This window comes from Moschus berezovskii, chromosome 4 (assembly GCF_049115385.1).
Source record: "Moschus berezovskii isolate FMDL1 chromosome 4, NW_MosBer_1.0, whole genome shotgun sequence".
Lineage (NCBI taxonomy): Eukaryota > Metazoa > Chordata > Mammalia > Artiodactyla > Moschidae > Moschus > Moschus berezovskii.
The window spans coordinates 91887315-91907132 of NC_142463.1; the positions used below are offsets into that span (position 1 = coordinate 91887315).

General features: G+C 39.6%; 1 protein-coding gene across 5 annotated transcripts in view; it reads left to right on the plus strand.

Annotated features, from left to right (window-relative positions):
• CTTNBP2NL (CTTNBP2 N-terminal like) overlaps positions 1 to 19818 on the plus strand; it is a 58719-nt gene that overhangs the window by 1517 nt on the left and 37384 nt on the right. The window contains exons 1-2 of one of the 5 annotated variants that reach the window (XM_055401632.2): positions 3614 to 3679; positions 16283 to 16406. The exons of 1 other annotated variant lie outside the window; for it this stretch is intronic. The gene's annotated coding sequence lies outside the window, so the exon portion shown is untranslated. Of the gene's footprint in view, positions 1 to 3569; positions 3680 to 10928; positions 13850 to 16282; positions 16407 to 19818 lie in introns of those variants that run through there. 3 more of the 5 variants (XM_055401631.2, XM_055401633.2, XM_055401634.2) reach the window with 3 other exon arrangements.

The following is a 19818-nucleotide window of genomic DNA, read 5'->3' on the forward strand; positions in this document are numbered from 1 at the left end:
AACTTCAAAGTCACAGGCTCTGGCCATGCACTAGCTCCAGGGTGATGAATTAAAAGGAAAATAATCTGAATACCCTCAGGACTCAATCCTACTAGGCAGGGATGATCTCATTCTTGCTGGGTCCTCCCACACTCACTGAGGAAAGTCAGCAGGAGCTCAGAAAATCTGGGGAGCTGCCAGTTGCTATGTAGGAAGTAGGTGCCAGGTCAGTCTGGGAGTAGAATGGGTAGTGGTGGGTTAACAAAGGGAAGGAGGGGAGGAGGGGTGAGCTGATTCACTGGGACAACTCTTACAGTGACTCAGAAGCCTGCAGAAAATAGCCTGTTCTCCTACATCTGCCTCACTGTCGGGCAATGAGGCACTTCCTCATTGCACACCCATAAGGCAGGGCAAAAGGGCGGAGGAGGAAATGGAATTTTTCAAATTCATGGGCCTAGTCCAGCACTTAAACTCTGTGTTTTAACCATTCCAGACATTTTGTTTCAAGTGAAGTAGTATTTGTTAAACACCTACTATGTCCCTGGCCCTTCATCTTGCCTTTCAGAACACAGGGAGTGATGTCTTTCTGAAGTTCTGTATTTCCTATTTGTTACTTCAGAAGCACCTGAGCTGCTGTTGAGCCCTTCAGTACAGTCCTCTTGTCCTTCTCATATACATACAGAGGACATTCTCAAGCCTGCAGTCAACAGAGGGAGACATGGAGCCCATTTCTGTTTCTAATCCTTGTTTGAGGTCATCCAGACCCACTCTCTGAACCGGCCCTCCTCCTAAGAGCCAAGTGTACAGGGAGCAGAATATAGCAGTGTTGGAATCCACATCCTTGTTGGAAGTTCTTTGTTTTCCATTTACTAGTTCTATGGCTTTACTTGATTTCTCTGAATTTTTCTCTTCTCTGTAAAATAGACACCAATGGTCTATCTTACAGGTTAGGAAAGATTTTATATTTGGTGCGTGTGTGCGTGCCTGCTCAGTTGTATTCGACTCTTTGCGACCCCATGGACTGTAGCCCACCAGGCTTCTCTGTCCATGAAGTTCTCCAGGCAAGAATACTGGAATGGGTAGCAGTTCCTTTTTCCAGAGGATCTTCCCGACCCAGGGATCAAATTCGTGTCTCCTGTGTGACGATTAAATATCATTATATGAAAATAACTTGCAGGAATGGCAACCTTCAACTTATTAAAAAGCAGAGACATTACTTTGCCAACAAAGGTCCATCTAGTCAAAGCTATGGTTTTTCCCAGTAGTCATGTATGGATGTGAGAGTTGGACTATAAAGAAAGCTGAGTGCCGAAGAATCGGTGATTTTGAACTGTGGTGTTAAAGAAGACTCTTGAGAGTCCCTCGGACTGCAAGGAGATCAAACCTGTCCATCCTAAAGGAAATCAGTCCTGAATATTCATTGGAAGGACTGATGCTGAAGCTGAAACTCCAATACTTTGGCCACCTGATGCGAACTACTGAATCATTTGAAAAGACCCTGATGCTGGGAAAGAGTGAAGGCAGGAGGAAAAGGGGACGACAGAAGATAAGATGGTTGGATGTCATTGCCAACTCGATGGACATGTGTTTGAGAAGCTCCAGGAGTTGGTGATGGATAGGGAAGCCTGGCATGCCGCAGTCCATGGGGTCACAAAGAGTGGGACACAACTGAGAGACTGAACTGTATGGCATTAATAGGGCTTCCCAGATGGCTCAGTGGTAAAGAATCCACCTGCCAATGCAAGAGACATGGGTTTGATCTTTGGGTTGGGAAGATCCCCTGGAGGAGGAAACGGCAACACAATCCAGCATTCTTGCCAGGAAAATCCCATGGACAAAGGAGCCTGGTGGGCTACAATCCATGCTGTTACAAAAGCGTCAGACCTCACTGAGCACTTAGGCAACAAAATGGCATTAATACTGGTTTACTTCCTTCAAACTTCGCTGTTTACAGACTGACTACATCGCTCCACCTGACTGCAAACTGCATGTAGACAGAGCTGGATCTGTCCTGAGACAGTCTGCCTAGGTGAGTAGGAGGCCCCAGTACTGCTTTGCTTAATAATAACTGTTAATATTAGAAATAATATATAACTTATTGTAATATATTATAATATATAAATCATTATGTTATATAATAATATAATTTATTATATAATAATATATTTTAATATTAGAAATAATATATAAATTATTGTAATATATTATAATATATAAATATTATAATGTAATATATAATATAATAATATATTATATTATTATATTATAATAATATAATATATTATTTCTAATATTAACAGTTATTATTAAGCAAAGCAGTACTGGGGCCTCCTACTCACCTAGGCAGACTGTCTCAAGACAGATCCAGCTGTGTCTACATGCAGTTTGCAGTCAGGTGGAGCGATGTAGTCAGTCTGTAAACAGCGAAGTTCGAAGGAATTTAAAACAATGTGATTATTATTCTTTTAACCAGTTGAACTGGAATCCGTGAACTGGGAAAGAAATCCAGAAACTTTGACCTCAGGAAGGGATGTACCCTCTCCCTTCTCTGGGTTATTTGGTGCTGGAGGGCTTGCTGCGGGGCCTCCCAGGTGGCTCAGCGGTAAAGAATCCACCTGCAGTGCAGGAGGTGCGGGTTCAATCTCTGGGTCAGGGAGATGCCCTGGAGAAGGAAATGGCAACCCACTCCAGTATTCTTGCCTGGAAAAGTCCATGGACAGAAAAGCCTGGCGGGCCCATTGAGTCACAAAAGAGTCGGACATGACTTAGCGACTAAACAAGGGCTTGCTGCCACCAGCGAGATGAGATCTGCATTCCTGTGTTCACGAGGGACAGACATTCCTTGCATCCTCTACTGTCCTTTGTCCCAACAGTGCTGCTGCAGCCTACAGTACAATGGGGCCAAAGACACAAAAATTCTCATTTGGAAAACAGCGTAGAAAACACTGACACACAGAAATTTTATTCATTCGATTTCTACCTGGAAAGCAAGTCGGGTTGGAAAGCTACCCGGCGACCCCACTCCAGGGGTTCCAGAAGCTACTATTCTCTTCCAAATATAATGTGAAAAGAGGGGTCTCTGGGTTTTTCATCTTTGCTCCCTTGTCTCCAGCACACACTTTGTCCCCCTCACCCCGGTCAAAAAAAAAGTCGGGGGGAGGGGAGAGCAGGCAAGCCACGTTACCAGGTTTTCAACAACAGGTTTTCTAAACACCAGAGCGCATTTCATTTGTTAACATTTTGGATGAAACGTTAACGCGCCAAATCAGTCAGGACAACCGAAACCCATTCCTGAGCTTCGCGTACCACGAGGGTACACACGAAGCACTCGCCACCATCTGGTCCAGAAAGCCCACAGAAGGTGGAAAGTTGCAGAATCCGTGCCCGGAGGGGCGCAAGCCCACCCCGAGCCCAGGCAGGAGGACTGCGCTTCCTCCCGGAAATGACGCGAGCTCAATCCCAGCTTGGCTCTCCCCAAACAAAAGGGATCCTGGGGCCCCGGGAGGAGCCTAAGTGACCCTGGAGAAGCCCCTCCTCCAGCCGGCGCGGATTGGTGTCGGGGCTGGAGCGGCGAGGAGGCCATTGGCTCTGCCGAATGCCAGTGCCCCCGCCTGGCTGCTGAGGGGCGGGGCCTCGAGGGGCTGTGGATGGAGAGGGTGGCGGAGGCGGCAGGGAGAGGACCTTTGAGCGCCGGGAAAAGGTAGGAGCAGTTGGCGCCGGGGCTTGGCGGCGTCTGGGAGGCCAGTTTCTCGAAAGAAAAACAGGGGTAGAACCACCGGTGTCCTCCCGCCACCGTCCCAACTGCCACTCGCGCCCATCCCCTAAGGGGGCGGGGCCGTCTCCTCTGCCTCCCGGTATTCCCCGAGGAGGCGGCTCCTCATCCTTCGAGGGTGCTCGCAGCCCCTTATTGTCGCCCGTCAATCCCAGCTTCCCAGAAGGGGCTGGTTTCCTGATACCCCTCATTTAAAAGGTCCCTCACCTAGCCCCTCAACCTTGGGAGAAGGCGTACCGGTTCCCATTCTTTAGACTGCCGCCCCCACCCCCATCTTGTACCCCTGGGAGGCCAGACATCTCTTCCAACACCTGTCCTTGCTCACAGGGAGGGACCAGAGGTAATTTCATCCATAAGATAAAAAATCAGTGTTTTCAAAAAGAAGAGAGGTGGGACGATGCAAAAATCAAAGACCCAGCCTAGACAGCCAGCTCCACGGACGAATCGGCCTTCCCCAACTTGGGTTCCTCCCATCCCCCATTCTCCGTTCCTGAGCCTTCCCCCGAATCCTCTATTCTCCTATTGAACTGGGGCGGGGGGGCGGGAGGGGGAGGCGGTGTCGAGAGTTCCTCTGCTTCGGGACTTTTTGACTCTGGAGGAGGAGAAATAGTAACCTTCCCCACCCCGCTTTGTACCTTTACTCTATTCCTTGAAGGAGACCCCAACCTCAGGATTTTTTTCATTTTTCGCTTTCCATCCTATTTCTTCCTGAAAATTTGATGAAAAATCGCCTTTTAGTATTTCACAGTGAATTGAGCGTGTTGTGTATCTACAGAGTTGTCGTTGTGGGCAGGAATGCAGTGTATATTGTTGGACTGTCCATAACAGCATGCTTTCAAGTGAAGCAGTACAGATAACTAAAGAGCAGCTTTAGATTAGGAATGAGTGACTTCCAGTCTAGGTGGGCTGGGCTTTTGCTCAGGGAGATTGCAGTTAACCTTGAAGGTGTAGTTCTTTTGAAACAAAAGGCAGGAAGTGTTTGAAGAAAATTCAGGTTCAGTGGTCTAGGTTTATGATTAATCTGGTCAGGTAGCCTTTGGTTACACTCTAGCCGCTATTTTATGGTGGGTTTTTTCCTCCAGGAGAAACTGATGTATATATATATGATGTTGATTGGCTTTACAAGACCAGTATCATCTACCAAAATTCAGGTGATAAAAATTAAAAGCACATTTTAAATTTCAGAGATAAGGATTAATAAAAGCAAGGTAAACTCTAGCTATTCAGACACATGTGACTACCAAAGAGAGGCTCTATACGGTGTTCATGAAGACTTTCATTTCAGCAGGTGCAAAATATTGATAATTTTGGCCTAATGTTAATGCCATTGACTCCCCATTAATCATCTATTGCTAGCACTTTCATACATTAAAATCTGCCATATTTTTTAGCGTTGTTTCTTTTGCTTTCAATCCAAAGTCTGTCTTACTACTGTTTTCTGTAGTCAAAGATAGTAACAATGGGATTGGAGGAGTTGGAATCATGAGGGGCAGTCATAAGGGCTGTCTTTTACTTTCCTGATAAGCGTCTCTGAAGGTAGCCGTCATGAAGGCAATTAATTTTGAATAGTTAGGTTGGAAGTTTTCAGAGCCAGTCTCCCTTTGCACAGATCCACTCAGTGATTTTTTCCAGATCTCCGATAAAAAGGCACAGAGAAGAAACTGTGGAGGGTCTCTCCAGCAAACATCAAGCACACTGTGATAGGCTGGTCAGGGCCCCCCAGCAGTAGCAGCAGAAAAAAACTAAAAGCAGAACAGGAAATCCCCAAAAGATATATCTTATTATATGAACAGAGAAAAGAAAATAAACCAATGTAAAGAGACTAAGGAAAACAAAGTTGTGGTGATTACCAGGGCCTTTATGAGTAGAAAGGAAAAAGCAAATAATGCTCTTTGATTCCTTGACACAGTAAGCAAGATTTGTTTGATACACATTTGAATCTTAGAAATCTTTAACTTTTTCGACACCTGTTTAGTAGTGTTAAATGAAGAAAAGCATCGTATGCAGAGATTTTTTAATGTATGTGTAGTCTATCTCATTAAATTATAAAGTCTTCAGGAGTATGTTTTGTTTCACCTTTATACCTTTCACAGTGCCTAGTATATAGTTTGACTTAATGAGTGTTGAAATTCATTTGAAGCTGACACCTTCGGGTAGACTAGAAAGATAATTTACTGATAAGTTATGGCATATCTTGTTGGTGTAAACAGTCCATTTCTTTTTGCCTTGATTTATTTTCCTGATCTGATGTCTTTTGGCACTCCAGTATCTTCAATGACTCTAAAATACTGAATTTTGTATTAGAAGATGTCTGCTGGTTAGATATATAATTTTGCAGTAATGAATGAAATTTGAACCAGACTTATTAATATAATCAGTGCTAGTCTTTTTAGGATTTTATTCTTCTAAAAATCTGACCTGAGAGGAATGAAGTGAATTTAGGAGAACACCCTAGGAACTGTTTCTCTTTAAAAACGGTTTCTGAGAGTTTGGTTTTTGACAAATTTCTGGTCTACTTTGGGATTTTTTTTTAAAATGAATTTCTAATTGACTTTATACTTTTCTAAACTAGGACCAAGTACATGATCAAGGATACGCACTGTATTGGGTCCCTGAATGGAATCATACAGACTGACTATGGTGGGCATAATGCACTCAGTCTACAGTGGATTTGTGTCTTGGCAGAATCAGGTTTCCAGTACTACCAGTTAATCTGCAGAACAAGATTAGAATTCTTGACTTTTCTGAGAGGAGCAGAATGGTGTTTCTTGAGTGTTTTTAGTGAAATGGTGTTTCACTTTTTATGTGAATTAAATAATTTAATATTAAATATTCTTCTACACCTTTAGCATTTAAACACCAGTGAAGAATTCATGTCTGACTTTAGTTATTGGTTGGTTTAATTTTAAATATTTCAATATAGATCTAAGATGCATAAGTAGGGGAAAACAAAGCTTGTACATGTCATGATCTCAGATACCTGATATAAGGATTTTTAGGCCACTGAAATGGTGTTTAGTGGCATGATACAATAAGCAGAGATATTTTTAGAGGAAGTTTGTCCCGTCTGGTGGTTGACCCCAGGAATAGCTCATCAGCTTGTTATCAAAGGCCATTTTTTTTCTTATTTCCTGAATGTTTGCTGCTAATAGCTAAAAATTGAATCTTCCTAGTTTTAGTTCAAAGCATTTCAGTGAGAAAATAGGTTATTTATGGTGAGGCAATAAAGTGTGCTAATTCACAGCACAGACTTTAAAGGCAAACCTGAGTTCAAATCCCAGCTCTGTTGCTCTTTTGCTATATGACCCAGAAGAAGGGCAGAGTTTTCTATCTTCACCATATCTCAGTTTCCTCAGCTGTGACTTAAAAATGACTTTTAGAGGTTTTTTTTAAAAAAAGATTACAGGAACATGGCATGTAGGAAGCACTCAATAATTGGTAGGTATTATTGACATTATTATTAGCACTGCACATGAGTTAATTAATATTAAATATTCTTTTACTCCTTTATTGTTTAAACAAAGGTGAAGAATTAGTATCTGATTTTAGCTATGGGTTGGTTTGGTTTTAAATATTTGACCACATAGCTACGTTTCCTAAGTAGAAGGAAACAGAACTTGTGTATGTCATGATCTCAGACATCTGACAGAAGAATTTTTAGGACAGTGTGTGTGTCTAAGTGTGTGTTTCATAATTTTGTCATGTGTATTATCTTCCTTAAACTTTCTGGCCCTGGACAAAGAAAGGCAAGGGATTCAACCATCTGATGTTTTCTCTCTGAATTGTCAGTTATTCCACTCCAAACTGTCTCAAGTACCTTCACTGTCAGTGTCATATAAATGGTTTCATGGATAGTGTGATCATGGTACAGGGTTGTACCTTCTGTGAGATTTAAGGGATTTTCCATGGTAATTTTGATTAATAGTGATTTTTTTTGCCTTTTGAAGACAGTTCTTCTACGGCCTCCAATGTAAGGAGCAGCTCATAGGAACAATCGAAATGGATGAGAAGAAACCATGGGTAGGGGGATTAAGAGTAGAGGCCAGGGGAGTTGAGGACAGGGGTTGTGGGTTGAGGGAAACAGGACTACAAACAGGCTTTGACGTAAAGAATGTAGTAGTATGGCTTCTCCCTGCCAACTATTTCCAAGCTCTGTATTTCATGTCCAAAGCCAGAGCTTTCACTCTAAATGTGTGCTTTGCTGCTAAATGAATCCTTTCTCTCTTTTGGAGCCACAGAGAATGGAATCCTTAATTGTTACTGAGTTCAAATAGAAACTAGTAAGGAAAAGAAAACAAAAAGCACAGGATGATGGGGTTTACAGACAAAAAAAGACTTCTCACCCTGAACCTTGGGAGCATCTCCATGGATCCTTTGTGCAAAGCCACTGGGGAAGGCGAGGCTGAAGTGTGTGCTCTGGGTCTGCCAGGGAGGAAGGGGTGCAGAGGGAGAAGCAAGTGGGGATGAGTTGTTTGAATGAGAGATAAGAGCTATAAATTATAATGGGGAGGAGAATGAACTGATGGGTAAGTTTCAGAGAAAAGAAGCACTAAGTTTGGGGGTTTGGGGGAGGAAGAGGTTCCCCATTCCTTGGTTTCTGCTAAGTAGGCCTTTCTGTTATAGCAGTGGAACTAGAGTGAGAACAGAACCAATCTGGTTCTTCACTGGTTTAATATTTGACCGTACAAACAAGATCTGGTCCAGTCCTGTGTATCAGCTTCTTACTGCCTCTTGTTCCTAAATTGAAGGCACAGGGGAGATTTTCTGAAAAGGCTCCACCTCTGAAGACTTCCTTGCTTCTAAGCCTTCAGCCTTCACCACACTCACTGACTCTGGGCATGTTCCTCTTGGGGGGCTAATACTTCTCATTCAGTGTCTGTCTCACATCACAGTTGTCATTTCCCCCGAAAAACCAGTTCCTTTTCTAACATCCCTGTTTCTGTTAAAGGCATCATCATTCTAGTCACCCAGCCTTAAAACCTCAGCTGATCTGGGACTATTTCTCCTCTTATCTCCTTAAATAGAACCAATACTAAGTTACTGTACATTCTTTACAAAGTCTCTTACATCCGTCTTTTTTTTTCCATTCTTAACTGCCACCATCCTCGTTCACACATTTTAACCTTACACCTGTACTGTTATTCTCCCAGGTGCTTTTTCTGCTTCCAATTTCTCTTCAGTCAAATCAGCTCTGTACTTCAAGCTTTAGCCTTCTTAAAACTATACTTTTATTATGAGATTTACCTTGTTAAAAATGTTTCAGTTCAGTTCAGTCGCTCAGTCGTGTCCGACTCTTTGCGACCCCATGAATCACAGCATGCCAGGCCTCCCTGTCCATCACCAACTCCCGGAGTTCACTCAAACTCATGTCCATCGAGTCGGTGATGCCATCCAGCCATCTCATTCTCTGTCGTCCCCGTCTCCTCCCGCCCTCCCTTTCCCAGCATCAGAGTCTTTTCCAGTGAGTCAACTCTTCGCATGAGGTGGCCAAAGTATTGGAGTTTCAGCTTTAGCATCAGTCCTTCCAGTGAACACTCAGGACTGATCTCCTTTAGAATGGACTGGTTGGATCTCACAAAAATGTTTAGTGGCTTCTTATTTCCTAAAAGATAAAGTCCAGTTTTGTTGACTGTAGTTCATGGTACTGCATGGTACATTTCTATGCAACCAGCCTGTTTTGAATACCCCTTTGAACAGGAGACTGCTGGGTACTAAGTTTATCAAGTAGAATAAGACAGTATTCATCTGGAAGAGCAGTCTTATGAGACAAAAGACAGCCATGTAAATAGATGAATTGATATAATAGAATGGGATAACTGCTGCTGGGTTATAAATATAGATACATATCCATTATGCATTTAATATTAAAAATAGCTGTGATGTTTTTAGAAAACCCATTTATCAGTATTACAAGTTAAAATTATGACAATTAAAAGGTATATAAATGCAGTAGAAGCAAAGTCATGCTTTTCATTTATATCCTAAAGTCACAAAAAAACTAGCCTAGACATAACATTGTCCTTTTTCTTTCCCAAGTAGTGTGCAAATACCATTGACCTAAATTAATGTTGTGTGTGTGTTCCTAAGCCATTTTCCCTAGGAACTGGCCAGGTGATCACCTTCTTGGAACAGATCCACCTGCCAGGTTAGAAGGAGTAAACTTGTTTTGATTTCTAAATTAGACACATGAATGGTAGAAAATGACTACTCATTGGAAGAAGGAAAATTTCATTATCCTTGCAGATGCAGCCAAATATATGCTCTCCAGAGATAACAAGTGAGAGAGCTGATCAGTCACTAACCCTGTTAAACCCTTCTGTATCCTGTTAGAGTATGTATTGTCATCCCCATTTTATAGAAGAAGGGAAAGCTCAAAGGTTAAGTGGATCAAGGAACTATGAAGTTGAAGTCCAATCTCTTTCCACTGCAACATCCTCTTAGAAGAGTTACTTAGATATATCCTCTCAGGAGAGTTACCGTCCCCAAAGAACCTGGGAGCAAGGTCGCTTGGTCATTTTCAACTGATATCAAATTTTTAAACTTTTTTTAAAAGATCAGTGGTCTGGTTTAAAAGACAAAATTTAAAAGGCAAAACGACATCATCAGTTATAATTTTCTATTACAGTCCTATGGGAAATTTTTATATAATTCAGAAAGAGTCAGTTCATGGGCATAGCTAAAACACAGATATCTGGACTGTGTTAGGGTTTGTCCTTCATACCACATGCTCTGTTTCTTCCTCATTTGAAATCTTGATGGAGTCAACAACTTCATCCAACACTAATATTTGAAACGTTCTTATATCCCAGACTGCCTATAGAATTGAGGCCCATGAATCATTTTACTGGAAATAAAATCAATCTACATATTGTTCTGTCATCACAGTATTTTGCAAATCATGGTGGCATTATTTCAAAGAAACAAAAATTTAGGGGGATGGTGGACAGCTAAATGATATAGACAGATATACATATTTCAGTGAAATCATGTTATAATTTCATTGAAATATGTATATCTGTCTATATCATCTATCTGTCCCCTAAATTTTTACTTCTCTGAAATAATGCTAATAATTTCATTGAAATAAAGCCACTAACAAATATACCTGAAATAGTTAATACTCCTGGTAATTTCCTGATAATATCAATAGAAGACATATTTTTAATTTTAATGAAAAAAATTATTAATGTAAAAACTGTTATTCATTTTCATTAATGTACATTCCATTAGCTTAACTAATGTAGCTCTTCTGGTTTGGTCTTGTCCCATGTGAGAATACTTGAAAAGGTATAAACAAGGTTTCCAGGTAGACAGATCTGTTTTTAATAGCATTGTGCCAAACATCCTCATTTTGGGGGAGAGATGTTTGAATGTTTGTTTATGGGCATGAGGCCACTTCCTCCTTTTCTTCTTTATATGTATAAATGTTGTTGGCAACATGCAGCGGAGACAATGGTGGAAACAGATGTACACACCTAGTGAGAGAGACAGACATGCACACATACACACACACAGAGATACGCTGGAGATACATGAGTCTTCAGTTCAGTTCAGTTGCTCAGTCGTGTCCAACTCTTTGCAACCCCATGAATCACAGCATGCCAGGCCTCCCTGTCCATCATCAACTCCCAGAGTTCACTCAAACTCATGTCCATCGAGTCGGTGATGCCATCCAGCCATCTCATCCCAAAACAAAAAGCTGATATCCATCATGGTGTCCCAGAAAGTAGATTAGGCTATATCTTAATAGTTTTACTATTTAACTGTAATCTTCAGTAATTCACGTAACAACTCTGGTCTCAATTTTCATCTGTAAAATGAGAGTCCTAAATTAGATTATTTCTGAAGTGCCTTCCAGCTCTGTGACTCACATTGTAGCTGGTAAAATGAGAAAATCAGACGTAAGCGGTTGGTACCAAGTAGCAATAGTTACTGGAGAAGGAAATGGCAACCCACTCCAGTGTTCTTGCCTGGAGAATCCCAGGGATGGGGGAGCCTGGTGGGCTGCCGTCTATGGGGTCACACAGAGTCGGACACAACTGAAGTGACTTAGCAGCAGCAGCAGCAGTAGTTACTAAGGAAGCCTCTGGAGTTAAATTACTTAGGTTCAAATTCTGTTTCTGTCACATACTACATGTAAGACTTTGAGCAAGTTATTAGTCTTTGTACCTCAGTTTTCCCATCTTTAAAATGGAGGTGATGGTTTTGATGAACTGACTGGTTCATGGTTATAACACCTCTCACCTAAGGTTGTAAGGACTGAATTAATACATATCAAGTACTTAGAACACTGCCTGGAACACATTAGTGTTTAGCTCAGTAAGTGTGTGTGTTTTTTTATTATTACTACTATGGCTTGAATTCTAAAAAACTCTGAGGAAAAAATAAAACTCTGAGGAAGTGGTGATTAATATTGGTAAGCTTAATTATTATTAATTTCTGCCCTAAGTATAAATCTAAAAAAATCTGGTAACCTAGACTCAGCTTTGCGTAGAATTCAGAAGGCATTTTAAGTACTGACCTTAAGTATTAGCATTATTACAGAGCTGGTTTCTTAAGGCCTACTTCAAAGTACACACTGAGAGTATTGGATAAACGAGCATCTCAATCCCTTAGCACTGTTGTATATTTCAGGATCCTGAAATTTATACTTTCTGAAACTGTTACAAAACCATTCCATTTTACATAATCCTATCATCAGACTGATAAGACAAAGCAAGGCATTCTCTGTTCAGGCACTCTCACAGTAAGGGGAAGATTTTGATCTTGTTGCAGTAATAACGTTTAAAAAATATCAGTAGTAAATGATTGGTGTTGTGTTAGTTTGCTAGAGCTGCCATAACAAGTACCACAGACTGGGTTGCTAAACAACAGAAATTTATTTTCTCACAATCCTGGAGGCCAGAAAGCATTGTGTCAGCAACATTGGTTTCTTCTGAGGCCTCTCTCTCTTTGACTTATTAAATGGGAGACATTTTCTCCCTGTGTCTTCACATGGTCTCTTCCTGTCCTGTGTTTTTATCCAATTTTCTCTTCTTACAAGGACACCAGGCATTTTGGATAAGGGCCTGCCCTAATATCTTCATATATTTTTTGGCTGCACCATGTGACATGTGGGATCTTCGTTTCCTGACCAGAGATTGAACCAGTGCCCTCTGCAGTGGGAGCAGAGTCTTAACCACTGGACCACCAGGGAAGTCCCATGACCTCATTTTTAACTTAATCACTCTTTAAAGACACTGTTTTCAAATATATCACATTCTGAGGTATTAGGGATTAGGACTTCAACATATAAATTTGGGTTCAGTTCAGTTCAATTTCTCAGTCATGTCTGACTCTTTGCAACCCCATGAATCACAGCACGCCAGGCCTCCCTGTCCATCACCAACTCCCTGAGTTCACTCAAACTCATGTCCATCGAGTCAGTGATGCCATCCAGCCATCTCACTCTCTGTCGTCCCCTTCTCCTCCCGCCCCCAATCTTTCCCAGCATCAGAGTCTTTCAGCTTTAGCATCAGTCCCTCCAATGAACACCCAGGATTGATCTCCTTAGAATGAACTGGTTGGATCTCCATGCAGTCCAAGGGACTCTCAAGAGTCTTCTCCAACACCACAGCTCAAAAGCATCAGGACATAATTAACCTGTAACACATCATAACACATAAGTACAAAGAATACAAATAATTCAGTAATATCTTTTACCTTCAACTGGAAGAAGATTGACTTGACATTTATAGTAAAGCTTTTATTGCATAGTATTGTAGAATTTAGTAAGAAGATTTGTTTTTCTACCTTGATTTTAGAATCTTTGTAAATAATAATAGCAAAAACAACTCTCTTTCGTAAATGTACAAAGATCTATTTACTTTTTAATTTGGGTAAAGGCCTCTTCCCTTTACCCAACCTCCACTCATTTTGGTTCTGGCTGTGCCTTTTCTGATAATATTTTGACATGTTTTTCTTTACTAGCCTAATCCTAAAATGCCAAAAGTACAATTTGGGATGCTGTCACTCTCTCACCCCCAAATGCACGAATAACCTTTATGAAAAGCCAGAAGTGCCAGAGGATGGGGAAACTTAAATCTTGATATAGTCAAGGTAATGTGTCAACACCTTCCACCCTCAGATAGAAGGTTGCTTTGGATACATTTTCTTTTTAAACCGCAGTTTTATCTATTTTAGACTTGGTATTTATAAATGTGACTTTTTTTAAAAATTTCATATATACTGGGTTTTTAAGGAAGTACGTTATCTAGTAGAAAGCTGTCAAAACACCCACTTTGTATGTCAGTGTTGATTTTTTAGATTTTTTGAATTTTTAGAATTCACTGGCCTTCCAAATTTTGGTTTTGGTTATATGTACTGAAAAGAGTCTTTACATAATTGGAGCAAGTTTGCTTTACGTCTTTGCTATTGTCCTGTTACTTATATTGAAAACTTACTGAATGGCCTGAATATCAGTCAGTTGTAGCCTAAGTGTAAATTTCTTAAATTTGATATGTGAGTATATAATAATGAAATTATTTTTATCCAGTTTTGCAGGAATGATCTCCTGGGTAAAATAACTGAGAGAGAGAGAGTGTGTGTGTGTGTGTGTGTGTGAGAGAGAGAGTGTGTGTGTGTGTGTGTGTGTGTGTGCGCGCGCACGCGCGCGCACTAACCAAGTGAATTTGAAAGAAAAGATTTATGTAGGGTTTGTTTGGTTTTTTTTTTTTTTAGGTGCTTCTATATCCGGAAATATCTAAGACTCATCTTAAAAACATTTTCTTTTACATGTCCCATATCACCCACCACTTAGAAATAAAGCCTTCAGTTCCACATAAAGACATACACACACCCAGATACTAGATAGACAAACATCTTACTCATACTCCACCCTGCCCTGCCTTACTGCTTACTTAGCTATAGAAGCTGTTTGGGGTGTTTCTTTTTCTGCCACCCAGTCTCTCTGTGGTAAAAAGGCAACAACGGCTGCTATCATCTAGAATGAGTTCCAGAGCAAGAAGGAAAAGGCACAGCCAGAACCAAAATGGAGGTTGGGTAAAGGGAAAAGGCCTTTACCCAAAGTAAAAAGTAAAATGAACAGAGTTCAAAGTAAAATGAAACAGCGCAAGCCACAGCAGCTACCTCCATGACAGAATCAGCACTGGTGTTGAGGAGGTACAGTGGAGGTGGGGGACCAGTGTCCTTGATACCCATAATTCTATTCTTGTGGCTGTTGGCACATGAAAGTTTATACAGAAGACCTTCATGCGCTCCTGGCTCTTAGCCCTCACCTGGTGAGAAGTAGCATATAAATACACTGCATGGTAAGCCAGGCAAATTCAGCTTGAAATCACTTATTAATAGCTTAAAAATAAGCTTCATATTTAGTCTATAAATAGGCTTATTTTTCCAGTGTATTGTAGTATGTAAACTTTATCTTTTTACTGTATATATTTTTATGTATTTTTTCATTGAGAAAAACTATAAAGCTTAATATAGCTACAGCTAGCTATACCACAGTGTATGATAATATATACAGACAACTTGTCCACAAGTGGTTTTTATTTCAAATTTATAGAAATTCCTTAGGCAGAAATATCTGCATCTAAACTCTAAGGAAAGTTGGGTCTTTGACAGATTCTACTGGAAGGAATGAGCTGAGCATCTGGTTGAGATGATCTTGTTTTTCTCAGTTACTTAATGGACAGTGACAATGACAAGTAACAACTCATTTAGAAAATAAGTGGAGAATGAGTCTGTAGACTACAATGTGACTGATAATATAGAGTTAGAAACAGCCTTTTTCTGAGAATCTCAGACCAAATTATTTATATATTAGGCAGAAATTGGAGTCAAATGGACTCAGAAGCTTAAAATGCAAGATGGAAATTATGTTCTATCAAATAAAATTTAGGGCCTATCCTTTAAAAAAGTTTGCTGTGTCTAATACACTATTAGAAAAGCATAAACCAAAAAGTACATATAATTCAACATTAAATATTTGAAAATAAGTGGGAAAAAGTAGAAGCTGGGATGAGTAATAAGCCCTTCAAAGTTGAGGTGGTGGCAGATTGATTCGTTTGTTTATTGACTGGCAGAAGATGAAGGAATCAGAATTTTCTTTACCGGAATTTGGCAGTTTGAAAAGTTCATTTGCAATCACGTTCTTTTTTAAATCTGAGTGCATTTTGCATAAGTCATAGTGATTCAAGCAAATAGGCTTTTGTCAGTTCAGGTAGAGAAAGTCAGTTTCTTCTAGTGACATTCATAAGATGTCCTTGAAATGGCAATGGACATCTTAAAGTAAAAGAGACTTTGAAAGGCCTCACCTTCCCTAATTATAATTGCAAAAGGGAAGGCAGATTGCTGGTATTTTTTCCAATGTTACTCAGCTTCATCTTGAAGTGGCTATTTTCTTCTTTCTTGTCTGTATCAACCTACAGCTGTCAGGCCTCTGCAGCTATGATGACAGTTGACATTCTGAGGATTTACTAATTGTTTATAGAGTGTGGTCACATAGACAATAAATCTCTTATTATTTTGCAGCATTGAACATTTTTCCACCATGCTGATGACATTTTAAATATATTTGTCAGTTTTCCCAAATTTTAACTGAAGAAAACCTTAAGAATTTACACTTGAGGACTAAAGTGTGACCATAAGTTATCAGGTCAGTATCATGCCACCCCATCCCCCTCCTTGTACCACCCCCAGGAATATCACTAGCATGCTAAAACTCAATGCAGTTTTACTATCATGCATTTATATTTCAGACAAAAAGTTACTGCAGTAAACCTGGAAAATTTTAATATTTACAAAGAATGGTTGTGGGAATATGCAAAAACAGATCTCTTGGGTTTGAATTACACAGCTGGGGCCCTTCTGTCTCTCTTGTGTCATGTTTGTATTACATTCACTTCCTGTAGACACCAAGCTAAATAATTGGTACATATTAGCAGAATGTTCCAGATATTAAAATTTGTGTGCAGAAGTTATTCCAAAAGTAGATGTAACATGAATATTGTTCTTTATACCATTGAAAAAGAACAGAATTTTTTCTTGCTTAGACTAGACTGCTTTATATTGGGTTGGCCAAAAGTTTAATCAGGTTTTTCCATAGCATCTTAGAGAAAATCCTAAATGAACTTTTGGCCGACCCAATAATTAAAGGGACTAAAGATTGTTTCACTCTTTTTTGAGGATGTATATTTATCATAACAAATCAAAAACTTTGATTTAGGTATAGTCTGTTTCAGTTCCCTTTGTATATTTACCTATAATTCTTACTTGACTTCGCTAACAAATAATTCTTGATTTTCACTCATGAAAGCTTAGAATGGAACCATGAAGGACTTTAGAGATTATCTAGTGTATTTTGGAGAAGGAAATGGCAACCCACTCCAGTGTTCTTGCCTGGAGAATCCCAGGGATGGGGGAGCCTGGTGGGCTGCCGTCTGTGGGGTCACACAGAGTCGGACACGACTGAAGTGACTTAGCAGCAGCAGCAGTGTATTTTAGTTCATCTGTGAGGAAACTCAGCTGCCAAAGCAGCTAATTTTTTTTTTCCTCAAAGCCATATAGCTGGTTAGTAGCAGAGCTGAGACTGAAATTCTGCATTCTTCACTCATCACACTGCTTCCTTAAACCACAATTTTAGATTTCTTAATGAGAATATTTAAGGAATAAAAAAATATTGAAGGAAATACATTTTGGCTCCATTCCTAGTTGATTTACTCAACTAGTGCAGTTAGTGTTTATAAAGTCCCTTTACCAAGTGCTCATTATTCTACTTAACATCAAGGGAGAGCTTAAGAAAGATGTAAAATGATTCCTCTGCTTTATAATATCCTTGAGAAAGATTAAAACATGAAACCATCAGGACATGGGGGAAGGATTTCATCTAAGAAACAAAAGTGACTCAAATGGTAGTTTAAATTCCTCACGACTCTTCACTCCAGGATGCTATCTATCATCCTTCTTTATCTGTGGTTCCCAACTACAAAAGAGTCACTTATTTCTAAAGTAATTGATCTTGACTGTCCCCAGTTTGGGTAATGCCTTTCTCAGAATTCTTTTGGAAAGTAAGAGAGGACAGTAGTTCTTAATAATTAAAGCATTGATCAGCTTGTATCAGGAGCTTGGCAAGATGTTTTGTATTTATTAACTCAATCTTTACAGCAATCCTATGAGTTAGATATCATTTCACTTTAACAGATAGGAAAACTGGGAATCAGAACACTTGTCCAGTCACACAACTAGGAAGATGTCAACCTGGCATCTATCTGACTGCAAAGTAATGTGTTTTTTCCAACATACTATCTTTAAGTGTAGCTTTATTAGGTTTGGGGGTTTGGGGGGGTTGTTTGTTTGTTTTTTAGTTTTTATTTTTAAAGTAACTGTTGTGAGGTTTCTCTCTAATACTTACATGAGAATTACTTACTAGGCGCTAACCCTCACCAGTTAGAAATTTAGCAGTTAGAGCTGAAGTTATATTGAACATATTTTACCATGTGGCAAAAGATTCGTACAGCATGTTCTGGAAGGATATCTAACAACACAGTGAAGTATGTATTTTCTACATGCTCTCATTCGCTTAAAGGCAGTAGTTCTAGAAGGAATCAATGACTCTTTTGTGTGCCTCCTAAAATTTAATGTGCTCATAGGAATTGGGAGTTACTAGAGGGTGTGTGAACTAGTCATGTTGTGATTCACTTTGGAAAAAAAAAATAAACTACATGAGAGTGGCAATTTAAAAGTAGTGGGAGAGGGAAAACAGTTTTTGTTCTACTTTGTAAGTTATAAAATGTGTCTTACCATACACACTAGTCAGAAGAGCCTTCAAAGATGATCTAACTTCTATGTGTGGTTTGTGAGAAATTAATCTTATGGAAAGGGTTAAATTTGTGCCATGCAATTAGCCATTTAACATATTTTAAAAGATGAAAGACTTCATAGAAATGTGAACTTGTTAAGACAAATAAATTCAGCTTATAATAGCCTGGCCAATTAAGATGTTTAAACACTATATTTTAATCACTCATTTAAAAGTACATTTGTACATGGTTGCACTTAAGTCTTATTTTAATATGAAATATAAATATTGTGATAGATGTTCTCTGTGAAAGTAGACAATTTAAAAGAAAAATTTCTCCTGTACTCCCACCAAACATTATATTTGCTCAAATTGATTTCAACCGATTGCAGAGGGATCCCAGAGTGTTTTATATACAGTTTTAGCCTTTGGTTATCTAAACTAGAATATCTTTTTATGGTATAACAGGTTTTCAGATTCATTATAACAAAATTTTGTCTGAACTTCTAGTGAGTAAAACTAGTGACTAAATTGTTTCAGAGAACTCTGGCAGGTTATAGTCCATGGAGTCGCAAAAGAGCTAGACACAACTTAGCAACTGAACGATAACAGTTCTTCCTGAGACCTTCTAGGATGTTTGAATATATGCCAGGATGGAAAAATAATGAAAATCTGATCTTTCTAAATGGTGATAAAGTCAATAATTAAAATGAATTTTATTTTTTTTACTGCTCAGCTTATGATTAACATCAGAAGTTCTTATTTTTATAATTACAACCATTTCCTTTCTTTTCTAAAATTTATTTTTAATTGGAGGATAATTGCTTTACAATATTGTGTTGGTTTCTGCATACATCAGCATGAATCAGCCATAGGTATACATATGTCTACTCTCTCTTGAACCTCCCTTCCACCTCCTACCCCATCCCACCCCTCAAGGTTGTCACTGAGCACTGTGTTGAGCTCCCCGCATCATACAGCAAATTCCCACCAGCTGTCTGTTGTACATTCGGCAGCGTATATGTTCCGTGCTACCTCAGTTCGTCCTGCCCTCTTCATCCCCCACTGTGTCCACAAGTCTGTTCTCTGTGTCTGTCTCCATTGCTGCCTTGCAGATAAGTTCATCAGTACCATCTTTCTAGATTCTATATATGTGTGCTAATAGATGATACTTGTTTTTCTCTTTCTGACTTAGTTCTCTCTGTATACATGGGCTCTGGTTCATCTACCTCATTAGAACTGACTCAAATGTGTTCCTTTTTATGACTGA